Source organism: Agelaius tricolor, unplaced genomic scaffold, assembly GCF_023055355.1.
Source record: "Agelaius tricolor isolate 1412-34295 unplaced genomic scaffold, bAgeTri1.0.p SCAF_6, whole genome shotgun sequence".
In the NCBI taxonomy this organism is placed as follows: domain Eukaryota; kingdom Metazoa; phylum Chordata; class Aves; order Passeriformes; family Icteridae; genus Agelaius; species Agelaius tricolor.
The window spans coordinates 30,082,095-30,094,272 of NW_027269266.1; the positions used below are offsets into that span (position 1 = coordinate 30,082,095).

Consider the following 12,178-nt stretch of genomic DNA (forward strand, 5'->3'; position numbering starts at 1 on the left):
ATGAGGAGGGTGGAGGAGGCGCGGGCGGGAAAGGCAGAAAGTCCTGTTAACTCCTTTGCGCTCGAGGATCCGCCGCCCGGGCTGTCCCCACCGGCCCTGGCGCCCCGCACCGACCCGCACCCCGGCGAGAACACGTGGGAGAGCGGCCAGCACGCTCAGAGACGGCGGCTCCGAACAGAGGAGAGAGGGGCTCGGGCTCCTCCAGGGGCTGGCTGGCCTCGGCTTCCTCCTGGAGGCTGTCAGTACGGGGCTGGAGGAAGTCCCAAGCAGCCTGGTGTGACCCCCAAGCACTGAGCCTGCCGGGCTGGAGGCCTCCGCGCGTTCCCACTTGCCCGAGTTACCTTCTGGTCCAGTGATTATTTATGGCTACAAGGGGCAAAGACCTTCTCTGTTCCCTTCCCAGTGGCTTTTTGACTCAAAGAAGTGTTTCATCATCCAATGCCAGCCAGCATGGGTACTGGAGAAACCAAGCAGTTCATCCCAGGTGAATGACTTGCTTCCAGTCATTCAGGTAATCCCTGCAAGAGAACTCTCAATGTGAGAAACCAATTCCCTTACTATTTGTAAAAGACTAGTCTAGAATTCAGTTCCATGAGTTATGGGGACTTTATTTAGTCTCTGGAGCCTGCCTTTTCTAACTCATGGTACAGAAATTGCTTCCTCTCTGCCAGGCTCTGTTCTCTCTTATTTAGATCACAGAACTGATGGTTATGTGGGTCTTCCTTACATATATCTTCTGCCTCAAAGCTACAAATAAGGCTGACCTGCTCATCCAGGAGGATTTTGCCAGTGCCTAAATGTCTGAGTAAATGACATTAATAGTCAAGCCAATTTCACAGCCATGTTAGAGAGAGCTGTTTGCTTGTCCCAGCCAAGAGGTCCCACTGGTTTTAGGACTCGCCCAGTATTCCTCCTCCAGCCCCACAGGGAACTGGCTTAACCAAGACACTAACCTTGGGGGGGAAAAGTAAGAAAGGAAGAGGTTGTTTTCCTCACTAATGTGCTCCCTAAGCCAGCTCCTCTGCGATCACAGGCTCACCCACAGTAGAAAGATGGCAGATGTGCCCAACCTGTGTCACAGTGCTGAGACAGACAACAGCCTCTTCCAGCATCACTGTGACATTGAATTATCTGTCACCTGAGTGCAGCAGCAGCCTGGCTTTTCAGCAGCACTGGCCTGACCGCAGGCTCCTGTGAAACAGTGATTCCTCCTGCAACCCATGGACGTGTTCCTCCCTTTGCCACCCTTCCGTGTGATCTGGTAACCATCAGACTCTATTCAGCTGATTGATCTGGTGGAAAAATGACACTTCAGAAAATAATGGATTTTCCATTGGCCAGACAGCTGAATTGATCCACCTTGTGACCCCACAGCTGCAGGATCAAGGAAGGCAGAAACCTGGAAGTGAGGTAAAGCAGATCTGCTCCTTTCAGAAGCAGTTAAATCAACTTAACTGCATCCTTTGTGCATGATTTGATGAGCAGTGTGAATCAGGCCAGCTTGGGTACTCTTGAAAGGGACAGGGTTTGCTCCAGCCACGTTCTGGCATCACCTCCTTTCCACTGCTATTGCCCTTTACATTAGCCAGATCTGAAAGGTTCAGTGTAAAAAAAATAATCACCTATTTTAGCAGAGTGATACAGCCCATTGCAATGATGCCTATTGCTGACAGAAAAGACAGAAAAGAGACAGGATAGTGGCAGCCCTTAGACAAAAAGTGTGCTGCAGTCCTCAAAATGCCAGAGAGATCTGGGAGTGCCAAGTGGCAACATCAGCACCAACACTTGCAAGGACAAGGGTGATTATGACAATCCCAAACATTGTCATGTCCCAAATATTTCTATTATTATACTTGATTTGTGCTTTGCAACTGCCCTGCAATGTAGTTTTGACAGCTGTGTTGCCTGGCAGCCACTTTGTCACAGCTCAGGATGTAATTATGAAGAGAAGTGTATCTACACCCAAAAGAATAATGGATCTTTAGTCTGTGGGCTTCACAAATGGACCATGTTCTTTGATTCTTTAGGCACTGCTACAATACAAGCCACAGTAAGACAACTCAATAAAGTGGGACTTAATGTGACAGACTGGAGTATAACCAGAAGTAATTTGATTATGTTAAGAAAGGGTAAAATGATGCCAGTGCTCAAAGTTTTTTGTATTTTAACTAAGCAAGATAACCAAGCAAGTATAACATGTAAACAGTGTCAAAAGAGAAATTAATATGCCCTATGGTGTGTTTAAAGATTATCAGCTGCCAGACAGCATAATATGGACTATCAGTTGTCAAAATTTGATTAGATAGGCCTCTCTTGTTCTTGTTTGGATCATTTCAGGTTTTGGGAGGATTGTGGTAGGAACTGTATAAAATAATATTTTGTGTTGCTTTTTTTATTAACCCACTGAAAGTTTAGCATGGTGAATGAGTCTGGGTTTTTTCTGCAGAGGAAAGGGATGGGGATCAGAGAGCAAAACAAGATCTTGTGGGGAGGTGTTTGACAAAACAGTTTCATTTAGAAAACCCAGAGCAGTGTGTTGCAGCCAAAACGTTGTGTTCAGGGCATCTTGCTTTCAGTGAACTGTCACTGAAGGCACAGCAGGGCTCTGAGGGACTGGGGTCCCTGTTCTCAGCAGGTTTGGCCTGCAGGTGACTGGATTTCCTGTCCCTCATAGACACCAGCAATAACACTGAAGGAATATCAGATCCACTGACCATGTGCAGACATTGGAGATTTCCAGTTCTCCAGATTCAACACTTATCATTTGGTCCAATATAAAACAGAACTAAGGACGCATGTTATGCTTTCTAGCAAAAAATCCAAACTTGAATGTACCTTCCAGAGTGGAGTCTGGACTAGGCTTTGTTCCCTTACTTGCAAGAGCCTTCATATAAATATAGAAACATCTATGTTTAAATAGATACAGGATGGAGTCTGGAGACCTAAACAACTCTACTGCACTTTGCAGATGTGGAGCCTGGGAGTGTCTGCTTTTTGAATGTGTTTGTTTTTCTTTCATGGTGTAGCACAATCAAAAGAAATGCAGTAAAAACAATGCAAGCTGTTTCATGCATGTATGTGTTTCACATCAGTTTTTAAGTAGATCATTGCAAAAAGAAAGAATTGCTTGCTATCAGACATTTCCTGACAAAGCATAATAAACTCTTATTTTGGACTTAAAGTATTAGGAGTTCTTGACTCAGTTGGAATAATTGATAGATGCCACTTCAGTTTTCCCTGCATGAAGGTAGCACAGAAATAGAATTGCAGAGCAGTGGTGTGCAGGAGCCATATGTCATTGACAGGCAGCAGTCCTTTTTGAATATTTCCTCTCCCTGACCTGGCAGGAGGCATTTAGAAGAAAGCAAGATTTTTTCCAAAACAACACCACCTGCTACACAACCAGACAAACACTACTTCCCCTTCCCCAGGCAGTCCTGCTGGAGTGGGGATGGGGGTGGATGCTTTCCTACCCTTTCAGAAACAGAGTTGATTTCCTTGTCCCAATCTCTTCAAAAAGCAGGCAAGCACATTTTTCTTCATAACACCTCTTTTCCCATTCAGGAGGAGGTGAGCTGTGCACTGCCCACCTCCTATACAACACCCAGATGAATGTCTGAGGAGGTCCCTTTCTGTGGGATGCTCTCCTGACAATTGTATCCTACAAATTTTAGTTTTCCATGGGTTACTCCAGGCCCAATGCACATGAACTGCAGACTGCCCTGTCGTGCTCTGACATCCTGGCAGCTCTCAGGCTCCTGACATGGAGAAGCCTGGCCTGGCAGATTTTTGTTTCTAGCTTGAAACACAACATGTGCAATGGCCCTGGAAAAGAGAAGGGCTGGGGAAGACTTTGCTCCATTCTGCCACTTCAGTGCCTCATAGCAGTCTCAGGACACATTTCCCAGTCCCAAGAAGGGGTGTGTGCCCCTCATCACTTCACCCACAGCACAAGGGCAGCAGGTGGCCATTCAGCCACTGTGCTGCAAGCTGGAGATAACACTGCAGAAGTCTGGGCACCTCTCACCCTTTTCTGCTTTGGCAATTCTTCATTGGTTCACTCAGCTTCAGGACAAAACCAACCTGTCCACACCTCAGATCCCTAGGCATCTGCTTGCTGGCCAAATAACTTGCTTGAGACTTTTTTGAGTCTGGCTGAATTACTTGCTTGAGTTTTTTTATCTCCCTTCCACCTGATCAAAGAGTGGGACCTCAGTTGCATTCTAAATGTTGAATATCACCAATTTACTGCAGATATAAATAGCACAAATTCATTATCAGATTGAGGGCATGTATGTGGGTAGTGCATACTTAAAAATTAATCAGTTATTTAGTTTCTCAAGTAATTTTTTTGAAAAACAGTTTAGTACTGTGTCATCACATAGACCAAATACTCAGTGACCAAAGATCAGAAATACTGCTTGTAGTTTTTCCAAAATGTGAAAGATCTGCAAAATTTAATGAATGCTCAGCAGCAGAAAGATACCAAAATGGGAACAGGGGACGAGGAAGCAGGAAAACAGTGCAGGGTGTGACTTGAAAGAAAGCAGAACAGGAGAATAACTACAAAAGAGAGGGAAGAGGTTAAAGATAAAGGAGATGTATGAGTAGGTGAAATATTTCAAGTATTTTCATGATTTGTGTGACTCATAGCTGGAAGATCTGAAGCTGCTTCTCCTAATTCAACCCTCAGTTTTCACTTGACAGCCTGTGAACCTCTTCAAGTTCAGCATCTGACCCTTTCTCCCTGCACCTCACTAAGAGCTGCCTGCCCCTCTGCCCCCAGCACCTCTTCCAGCCTTCAAAACACTCAGAGCATCTTCAAATGGCTGCTCAGCCTGTGTCCTGCCTGTGAATCACCCATGGAACTGGGACATGATCCCTGCTACTGACTCATAGGCACTCAAAGGGAAGAGAGCTCAGGAGCATCCTGAACCACTGGGTTTGTTGCTGCTGTGCTTTGACCCCGAATTGTGAGAGGACAGGTGTGCAGGTGTTTGAAACCTTAAATGGATCTCTTTGCCTTTCCTTTAGCAATTAAGAATCACTGAGCCATGATAACAAGGGCAAAACTAATGTAAATACAGCATTGCATTTACATTGTTTGCTGTGTAGCAAACTTTTGCTTTCATACAAACCCAAGGAAGAATGCATTTGCTGTGGTGACTGTGATTTGCCAGAGCTAATGAACCTGACTCAACTCTTCAGTTTGATTTGTCTTTTTAACATTCTTGGTATCAGGGGACCTTATGACCCCTCAGGGAAATTAAAACTCTTAAAGCTCATCTATCTGGCCTTTTCTGTCAAAACAGTGTTGTCATTGAGTTATTGCTCCTTCTCTTGCAGGCCAAAATTCGACTCCAAAGCCAATAAGATCCTCATTGGAGTTTGTTTAGTTTGTTTGGTTGGTTTGTTTTTAACTAAACATAGAAATCTCAGAATGGCAAATCAATGTCTTTTAATTAAAAATTTAAAAAGAAAACACAGAAATGAACCCATGGAATAGGGGAGTTTTTCTGACAGCTACAACTGAAATTCAAGTTCCTTTACCCCCCAGACACATAGGCATATGCATGATTTTTTTTTTAATGTGCAATGTGAGAAGCTTTACATACATTTACAGAAGAGATTGTGTAGGAAATTTTAAAAGAGACAAATTGCAATTAGGTGCTAAATTCTCACAGGCAATGGAAGATTTCCCCTGTGTGATTAATGGTTAATCTGCAAATTTATCTTTTCTTCCTTAGCTGTTAAATTCTCTGTTCATGTTTAAATTCATGGTTTTTGTTTTAATTTGTATGCTTCTTCTCCATATGTGGGTGAGGACACTTTAGCTTCATTTTGCAGAAACTGTATTTAAGATACTGTGCTGCCTCTTTGAGCATCTAGATCTCTCTGTGAGTCTTCAAATGCTTGAGCTCATCAAGCACATTTGAGAGGCATTGAAATCCAAAAACTGTTAAGTCCTTAGAAGTATTCTGAAACTAGGCAGGCAGTTAAGAGCTGTGGTTAATGCTTCACTGAGGTAAAAAGTGCAGCACTTCATATGAGACCTCAAAGTCCAGATAAGGTCTCAACCTCAAGACACAAATCCATACAAAATCAGGCTTCATTGATCCCCCTGCTCAGAGAGCCACTGCAAAAATGAGAGAGAGAGAGAGGAGGGGGGGGAGGTTTTACAGAATACATATGCCCAGAGTGCCAGAATGTCTACTCAGCTTTCGTATGAGAGAGCTACAGTAATGTAATGACTTTCTCATATGATGATATTATCATTTGCAAAAAGAGATATTTGCATATATGTGTACACAGATATGAAATGTCGCCTTTTGTTTTAATTACAGTGTCAGTATCTCTTCCTGTCTCCATGTGAACAGGCTTTAGCCCCACATAATGTCTTTGATGAAGGAAAAATACAAAACCACATGCTAAACATTTTGAGTTTTCAGCATAAACCTGGATCTATGTTGACAAGCTTTTCCCAGGGATAGTAACATCAGTAAAATATTTTCATTCCAAGTTCCTGAGAGGTTGGAAAAATCAACAAAAGAATAGCATGAGATAGATTGCCAGAAATAATATTACCATTTTAGACATGAAACCATCTCACAAGATCATGTGAGTATTGAAATGCTCTAAAACATTTTCTTTAATTTGATTTGTTTGTATTTGTTCTGGGTTTTGTTTTGTTTTAACTATGGCTGACTTTTCCCCCTGAATAAGAGGACTGCAGCTGTTGACCAGAAACAGGGAGACAGATGACTGGAAAAGAAAATTGTGTTTGACTGGGGGTTCAGAAGACAGTCTGCACTGTACAAGGGATGGTGTAGGACCAGATAGGTTCCTCTGGTATTTTTAAGAATAACATTAAAGGCAGTGAAGTACAGCCATACCAGCACTAGCAGAGGTAATGAGGCTGTGGTAAATCCAGGTGGCGGTAAAGGAGGGAAGGCTCACTCCAGCAGGTCTGCTAACATGAGCAAGGTCCAGGGAGAGACAGTGCTTTCCACATCTGCCAGTGCAGGAAGGCAGTGCCCTTGTGCCTAGGGTATAGTAAATGGATTTGAATGGATCCACACAAGGGCATTTTCAGCTCTGTGTCCAGAGCTACGGCTTGATGAGCCCTCAAATCCAACAGCACTCCTGGGATCCCTGACTATTCACTTCTCCTGTGGGATATCTGTTCAAAGGGACAGTGGGAAAACATGATGAAAACAATCTTGTCATTCAAGGAAGTAGCAGAGAGCAAGGGCAGGGTTAGGCAAGGACAGGTAGCTGGCAAAACAGCTCTCCCCGTGCTGGGATATCCAGCACACCTGGAGAAAAGGAGAAATTGTCTTTGTCCTGCCCATCATAATCTCCTCCCCTTTCAGTCTCCTCTAAGTGTTTACAAACACCTCTGGAGACTTCTGAAAGGCAACAGGAGTCAGGGAATTAAAGAGATTAGGGTAGCAAACCAGTTTGTCCTAAGATGTCAACATAGATCCAGTTGAGACTACGCATGGAAGATTATGGATGTTGGCTTGTGGAGAGGAGGGTTTTACTGGAACCTCATCTACAGAGGTGGATTTCTGCATGCAAGCAGTACTAGCTCTGGGGTCTGCATGCATTTATCTGTCTAAAATGTGTTTAGATTACCTGGAGCAGCCAGAATGGTAAAACAAGACTCTTACAGTCCAGTCTCCCAACAGGCTGCATCAGCAGCTGTGTAAAACCTGCTGGAAGAGAGTCACAGGAAGTACATGGTACTGTGCATGCAAAAGACATGTGATGGATCTTTCTTTCCCACAAGAGAAAACTGTTCCCTCTCACTGAAGTCCTGGAGAAATGCTTTTTTTTTTGTACTTGGTCTGCAAGACACTTGCAGTATTTTCTGAAAATTGGATACACTACCATTAGTAAACAGTGTTATATCTGTAACTGTAATGAAATAAAATTATACATTTATATAAAGATAAACTATTTCTAGCAAAATACCAAACCAAATTAATCCAATTAATAAGCTGCTACTGAACATAGTAATTTACAGACAAGCAATTTGTAAACTATCTAACGATGTATTAAGCAAACAGCAGCATTTATCAAAGGAAATTTGAGACATTTTGCCAACTAGAGGACTTGGCTAAACGAATACATTTGTAGCTGGATCTAATTATTGAATTAGAGCTTAAAAAATGCTGTTATGGCAGCCTGCCTGGACTGTTGTGGTTAGACAATAACAATTCTTCCCTTTTCTTCCAGCGTTTTCATTCATTTATGGCACAGTTTTTGAAGAACAGAGCTTGAAAGCCAGTTCAGTATCCCACATCACAGTTAACAGTCAAACCTACAGGAGAATAATTAGGACATACTTTATTGCCCCAACCTTATATATGACTACCTCAATAAAGTCAGGTGTTTACAGCCAGATACTTATTTCTAAACATTGTCCTCAGCAACAAAACAAAACAAAACCCTAACAGACACTACTAAAGAAAAATATTAAATTACATATTTGAGTTTATCTTTCCCAATTCTTGCCAAACTGTATTTATCTCAGGGAAACAAATCTGCAGTTTAATTAAGACCTAGGTAGCTTTCTGTTAATAATAAACTAATGGAGTGATAAACTACTTTTACTGGTGTATGGTGACTCAATTTCTAATACTGTTTGGTTCTTCTGACTTGTTAGAAGAGGAAAGAGTAAATAACTGTTGTGTATCTTTCAAAGGTTAAATTGTTTCACTTCCCACAGATTTTCAACAAGCTAATAAAAGGCACCTGGGAAAAGAGAAATATCGGTGGCTGGAGAAGGCTGATAAAATAGGATGAAACTTTGTGACCCCCACAGAAGCTTGTATTAGGCTTGTATTACAAGCCAAGAACATCTTCCTATCAGCTTTCACTAAGTTAAAAGTCAGTAAGAACTGATTATTAATTTAGTAATTCATGAAAAATTCTATTTTGGCAAGTGAGAATGTGGTCTGAATGGGAAGTTATTAAAACTAATTGGGTCGTGTAATACCAGACAGTTTGTCTGTGAGCCCCACTAACAAAGCTGAGCCAGCCTGGGGAATGCCTGAGAACTTCCTCTGTTTTAGAACTTTGAAGCACATTGGATCTCATTAATAACCAAATAAATGCATTTCAAAATGGAGAATAATGTAATGGAATCAGTTCCTCACTCTGATTCTTCACCTTTGGGTTTCGGCCATCTGTAGTCTGTCTACATAAGAAACACTAATTTGGGCCCCCTTTCGCATCAATGGAGAGAAAGAAGCCTTTGTAGGTTTGAATTCAGCCACTGTGTTTTGAATAAGTCAGGTCTTAAAAATGATGTTTTTACCTCCACTGACTATAAAGTGAATTAAGGCATGCAGCTCAAACCTAGGCAGCTGCACCACAGACACCAAATTTTGCACTGGGTTTTCATTCACATTTCTGTAAAATGGGGAAAAAATATAAATAGGCAATGGGAGAACATTTACATTATCCTTCATCCAAAGGTAAGAAAGATCTCAGGTAAATGTCTAACATTCATGCCCTACATATTCATTGTCTTGGATATCAGCTACATGCCTTAATTAAATAAACAGGGTTTATATTTGGTTACATCACAAGAAAACTATAAACTGATTTAAAACTCTTTGTTAGGATCTCCAAGACAGACTCCATGTCTGAAACCTTTGTCCTACCTGAGGTATAGAGAAAACAGTACCTGTAAGGTAAGGCGTATACAAACAGACTATTTGTTGTTTAACCTGTTCTCTGGAGGCTGTGATGCTACGGATGAATACACAGCACTTAGTCTGAGGACACTATTCAGCCTCACTGTGCTTTCCAGTTAGTAGGCACAACAGAAGAGAGAGGAGCAGTAAAGGAATGGGGAGAAAATCATGTTTGCATTCTGCCAAGACTCTAGCATTCACAGAAGAACTCACCGGTATATTGAAGGTAGTGAAATAAATAAGTGTTCACCTAGTTTCAACAACAGTGTGGTGAGATGGCTGGACAAAACCTGCCAAATCCTTCCCTTTTTCTGCTTTAGAACTGTCCCAGTTAATCTCTGGTCAAGTAGCTAGCCAGGTGCTGCTTGCCAGCCCTGCTATCAAGATTATGAACATCACAAGCATCCTTTCATTAGGACACCAGCCATAAGTCCAGAGCCTCTGGCTTGGCTACAAAGATGGCAACAACTACCGAGGTCTGCTAAAATACAAATGTCTTCTTCCCCTGAGGAAAACATGAGGGACTTATGGGGCATTAGCAATGACAGCCCTGACAATCAGCACACTGACTACCATATGGCTCTGTCTTCCTGCCATTTGCATATACCTCCCTCGCTTTCTGCCCCTGCAGAAGTTCACCTGCCAGAGGCATGAAACCAAAGTATTGAGTGGCAGAAAAATAAAAGCTGAGGTTGTCCCATACTCCCATAAAACCTTCCTGCCCACATCCCTCCACTGATACGGCCAAATCTCACCCCAAGCCTTCCCATGATTCACAGATGATTTAGTCAGTTCTGAACAGATAGATCTTGTGATCAAAAGAATGTCAGAAAAGCAAAGTAGCACAAAAAAACACCACTACACCCAATATTCCACCAAGGCTTCCAGTGCCCATTACCTTCAACCTGCAAAAAGTTTCACATACTGAGGAGAGGGCATGAATCAAGAACTTGACTACCACATTTACTTTTCCTCCATCAGGGTAAGCTGGTGCCACTGGACAGAAATAGCTGACATGAAACCCACAGAAGAAAGGCTCTCTTCAAAGACACTGTTTGGCATGCAAAGGGTCCTGAGTGCACAGGTAACAATCTGCTATTGACTGTAGTTAACTCTTCTCCATTCTTCCTAAAAAATAACCCAGGATTAAGTGTAGCCTTGTATAAATGAAGCTGAATGGGTATTTTCAGATCCAGGACTTGGATGAGAAACAATCTCAGTGGAAGCAAAATCTCCTCTAGTCAGTGGCTACACAGTAAACATCCTTTCTCACACTCCTGGAACTACCTAAAGCATTTGATGCTGTCTCAGAGGCACAGTTCCTTTTCCTGAGATAAAAAAGCAAAGGTCCAGGGCAACAATCTGAAATGGTCTGAGCTTTTTCTCCAGCAAGGTACTGAAAAAATAATGAGAGAAAACTGCAGCTTTATCAGAAACTATCACACAGTTCTTTTTTAGTGTCTACAAGCAATCACTACATATAGCAGATGGAAAACCAAGACTTACATTCCAAGTTGTTACTTGGAAAGCCATTTGTATCACCTTTCCAGACATTGCATAGCATCATCTAGCAGTCATCCCTGGCTGGCTAGGAAACTTGTCTCTGGTAGATTATAATCTGTTTTTAGTAAATCATGCTTTGATCATCCATCAACTGACTACAGCATGCAGTGTATGTTCACAGGAAACTGCAATTACTGTAAAACACTGCCAGGCACCTTCTTGGAAATGCAGGCTCTCACACGCATGCCACGTTTTGCTACCAAAAGAAGCCATCCTGGTGTACACAGCTCTTTCCTCAGGTGGAATACACAGTAAAGCACACCATGGACCTGAGTCAATTTATGCAGCACAGTGCCAGAATGTGCCCTATAAGAATCCCATGTAAGTGGGGGAAATGTATGTTTATGTACACTCATGCTCAGCTGAAAGACTGCAAGTGATGACAAATTGAAATTATTTTTGAAATTGATTTCAACACTTGATTATGCTCACAGTTAAAACTTTGCTTTTTAGAAAGATATTTATAACAGGCATTTTAGTTATCTAATTAAAATGTGATTCAGAACTCATGAGCCTGAGAGCCCCACTGTATGTCCAAAGGGAAAGACATGGATACTAGCACATGGCTCGGGGCACCTAAATAGTTGTGTAGAATCAGACAGTGTAAGTATCTACCTTTGCCTTCATTAGTTTAAGATAACCTAAAGCCATGTTCCAGTTCAGGCTGGTCACCTTAACACAATTACTTTTGATATATCAAGGAAGTTGAAGCAGAGTAAAGCCTTTGTGGACATAGTGAGAATCACTGCCACAGGCAATCAGTAGCACAACTGGAGCTTCAGCCCACACTTCTGCTCCTTGCTTAAGTATGTACTTATGCCCTGCTCAATGGGGCCGGAAGAAACAGATTCCAGCTGTTACAACAATGCTTTTGTCTTTGGCACACATCCATGCAAGGGACTCCAGCT

General features: G+C 42.3%; 1 long non-coding RNA gene across 2 annotated transcripts in view; it reads left to right on the forward strand.

The window, feature by feature from the left end:
- The first annotated feature begins 141 nt into the window (after positions 1 to 141).
- Positions 142 to 12,178, forward strand: part of LOC139591053 (uncharacterized) — a 43,032-nt gene continuing 30,995 nt past the window's right edge. Inside the window, exons 1-2 of one of the 2 annotated variants that reach the window (XR_011679541.1) lie at positions 142 to 1,410; positions 10,689 to 10,791. This is a non-coding gene — a long non-coding RNA (uncharacterized lncRNA). The remainder of the gene's footprint in view (positions 1,411 to 10,688; positions 10,792 to 12,178) is intronic. The other variant, XR_011679540.1, reaches the window with a different exon arrangement.